Source organism: Mytilus californianus, unplaced genomic scaffold, assembly GCF_021869535.1.
Source record: "Mytilus californianus isolate M0D057914Y unplaced genomic scaffold, xbMytCali1.0.p SCAF_4, whole genome shotgun sequence".
NCBI classification, from domain to species: Eukaryota; Metazoa; Mollusca; class Bivalvia; order Mytilida; family Mytilidae; genus Mytilus; species Mytilus californianus.
Window position 1 is genome coordinate 103,522,181 of NW_026262690.1, and position 4,347 is coordinate 103,526,527.

Here is a 4,347-nt window from a genome sequence, read left to right on the forward strand (position 1 = left end):
TTTTGAACATCGGTATACAACTGTTGCCTTCATTCAATACTTTGCCAAAATGCAATAATTTCAAAAAAATAATAAAAAGTATGGATGATGAAGGACTCCTGTAAGAGTTGAAAGTTAAAACAAATATTACATGTACAATGGAAACATTAAAGTCTTGTTCTCCTTTGAACTTAAAGCAATCTGTATCAGACTTACATTCTAATCACTCTTATTGAATTTTCCAAAAAAAAAAAAAAAATGATTGACTTATCACTAAAAAACTGAGCCTAGTTATTTTTTTTTAAATTAGAAGAAAAAGTTATGAGAACAAATCTTTCTCAATATAATTTATTCACATGTTCATGGTTTACCATTTAAATTATAATCCATTAGTTTATGCTTCTTTTTTTAACAATTTGGGTCCATTTAGTAGAACCTGTATAAGAATGAGACAATATTTATAGTTATTTAGTTTAATTAATAAACATACACACAAAAGCAAACAAAGTTCCTTTTATTTTAAATTATGAATTATTTACATTGAGATAGCTTTGATTATTATTTCTTTTAAATATATAAAACATATTGCAAGGGAATTCACCTTTAGATTTGACATTTTACCCCTGTCTATATCCAGTATTTATGCATATTTTGGCTTGCCCTTGGCCTTTATGCAGTAAAAACTTATTTATGTGTTAGTTGATATAAGAAGATGTGTTATGAGTGCCAATGAGACAACTCTCCATCCAAGTCAAAATTTATAAAAGTAAACCATTATAGGTCAAAGTACGGTCTTCAACACGGAGCCTTGGCTCACACCGAACAGCAAGCTATAAAGGACCCCAAAAATTAGTGTAAAACCATTCAAACGGGAAAACCAACGGTCTAATCTATATAAGAAACGAGAAACGAGAAAATTTTTGATTACCGCAGTAAACATATATACCAAAATATTAAAGGAACTCATGGAATAATATCTTATGATCCAGAGTAACTGCAAAGCCCTATTTCAGTTCAGTAGACTGGTTCTCCTGTCTAAATAAAAGTTCACATTACATATTTCATATAGCTGGAACCCATTCTATCAGTGATCATCAGTCCAGGAACATTATTTTGAAAATGATAAAATATATTTACCTGTTGAAATGTTTTACATATATCTGTAGTATAGAAATATAAACAATTGTATTTAGTAAAAAGGTTATTTATTATTCTATTATGTACACTTGTAAATAACAGCATATGGTACTAAAATGATAATATTGTTCTAATTTGTTTGATATGTCAACAAAGGGACGTACCGTCACGATACCCAAATTGCACCGAGTACCCAAATTGCATCTATTTAGCAAAAATAGCAACCGGAGTCTTACAAGTTTTCCTAGAGACTAAACAATTTGTATTTTTATGATTTGACATTATGCACGTCTTTTAACATAGTTGAATATATTTAAGCATACACAAAACGTTCACAGCAAATATCAACAGACGAAGTATCCACCAGAAAAACTTGGGTAAAATCTACGGAGACGTGGCCATGCGACGTCTTCAAAAAGTCTACTTTTACAAATGAGCAATTAAAATATGTTACAGGCATCCATTTATGAACAAAGAATAGAAAACATGGACTATTGTCAAATTGTCAAGGTGCAATGTGGGTACCCTCACGTTAACTCGTAAATTTCTATCGCAACCGCACCGTCAGAAATTTTGACAGATCGAAGTGGCGTGACATTTGCGTATTACAGCGTATTAAGTTGCCAGTTCATAAAAAGTCTCATCACATAATTTAGATTCAGCATAGGTTGACCAGAAGTTAAGAAAGAACTTTCAACTTCTTAGTTGAAAAAATTGACTCGACGGGTGACCAGCTCGGGTTTGAAGGCTTCGTATTGTCGCAGTGAAAAAGTGACAAAAATTGATTATGAGACTTTTCGGACATTTTGTAAAAGATTTTGTAAAATCACTGTTTTTGTTATATTTGCAATATTTCACTATGGGATTTTGTTAATTTTATTGTGAAAGGTTTAAGTCAAGTTTAGAAGATTAAGATAATCTAATTTCGTGTTTTAATTTGATTTTCAATTAGCGACATTTTACTTCAATTGATCTATTATTCGTAAATCTTTAATGTCTTTAATTTCATGATCATGAATAAGTCTGTATGTTCTATTGTTAATTATTATCTATGTGCTAATTTTTCTGTAATCCCTCAATTGAATTTTCTCACTCATTTAGAGAAATATTTGTCAAGTCTATTCTAGTAATTTTTGGTTTGTTTTATAAACTGTGTTATTATTTTGATGTGGCAGATTGGATTTAGTATTACACTGAGCAGTTCCAACTCAGAGTCTGTACAATTGTATTCCATGCTGAACTTATTAAATTATACATCGCGCTAACCAGAGTCGTCTTTTGTTGCAAGAGTTAGCCCCAGAGTCAGAGTCCTTGCAGACTTGTCGTACTGTTTATTGTGTGTGTGGTTCCAGGCCAACACATTACCCAGTCACAAAATACACTCAGTTTCTATTTGTGACAGTATTCTAATTCAGTACGTTTTATCAAAAAAAATTTATGTTAGAACTTCTAAAAAGTATATGCAGTTGTCATTTACAACGTACAGCACGCTTTGGTTTCATTTGATATGACGTTTTGAATGAAACCAACTCGTTTCAGTTGAACAAAAAAAAAAATGCCCAAATATGGTAGTCCCAATTTCTGTGCTGATAGGAAAGTAATCACAATGGTTGATCTAAACATGTACCTACATCTAAAATTCAGTTTTTCTTTGTTTTCTTTTAACCATCGATTTATTGTTTTTTGCTAGATTTTCAGTGGCAAATATTAAATGAATATCAACACAAAAACATTTTTCTGTGATTTGACAAAATTTTGTAACGCTTCTTCTGATAGGCTGAAAATGTTTTGTCTATCAGCTCATAGACATAATTTTGTCATGTGACCGTGAGGTCATCAACGTTTTTACATGATTTACTCCTTAAAATGGAATTTAGAATTAAATTATAAGGAAAAAGTTAAATCACAAAAATACTGAACTCCGAGGAAAATTCAAAACGGAAAGTCCCTAATCAAATGGCAAAATCAAATGATAAAACACATCAAACGAATGGACAACAACTGTCATATACCGTAATTGGTACAGGCATTTTCAAATGTAGAAAATGGTGGATTGAACCTGGTTTTATAGCGCTAAACCTCTCACTTGTATGACAGTCGCATCAAATTCCATTATATTTACAACGATGCGTGAACAAAACAGACATAATAAGTAACATTGTCAAAATATGGGTACAGCAGTCATCACTGTGTCACGATCTCAAAACAAACAAACATTTAACAAAGAAGCACAAAAAGCATCTATCAAATTTAACAACGACATTCATTGCTTACTTATATATGTATTTTAAATCAACCCATAAAAAGAATGACTGTAATATCTTTTCTGTCTATGAAGAAATAACATCAAAATGTGGTGCACACTGAATAACCAGCGTAGCGAGTTATTTAAAAGTAGGTACCACATTTTTTTTTAGGTTATTTCGAATAGACGGAAAATATATTACAATCAGTCCTTATAAATTAATTACTTAGAGCAGATCATATTCATTGCAGTACTTTAACATTAAAAGAGATAAAATATCAACTAAAATTTACATTTATTGATTGATGTGTTCAATTGCCAACTGATCTTGTAACCAGGAAGGATCCTTAAAATTTAATATCATTTTGATATAATAGTTTAAGTAAGATTTGGGTTGCAGAACGAACAATACATTGAATAATATATTTGTTTAAACTTTCTTCCTCTTGTCGCTGCAGATAATGTCAAAATAAATATATCCTTTTGTGAGAGCTTAACAAAACATATAATTATAGCATTGGCTTATTTCACAATTGTATTATTATATTAAATTCTAAAGATGGTGTATTCTTTCATATCATTTTATTCTTTTGAAGCATTAGTTTTAGGAAAAATAAGACTTCTTTTTATTTTGATTCTGTAAAATGTATATTGTCTTTCTTAGATTTAATGTGTGCGTGTATTTCCAGTTCATAAATACATGTGTTGGCATTGTAATCTCTCTCAAACTTTCTACTTTATCCCATTACATTAAAGTATAAATATGTCAATTTATCTTTTTAATTATAATCATTACACATATTGTTTTAATTATGACTATCGAATACAAGTTGCGTTTATCATTTTGGTAAATGTATTATTTTGATGTGTTTAAATTTGTCACTTTTATCATAATCGTTATACTAGTAGTTATTGAACAAGCAAATCGGCATATGTCATTTAATCTGCTCGGGTGACCCTACTTGACCCGAACGACGAATAAGAAT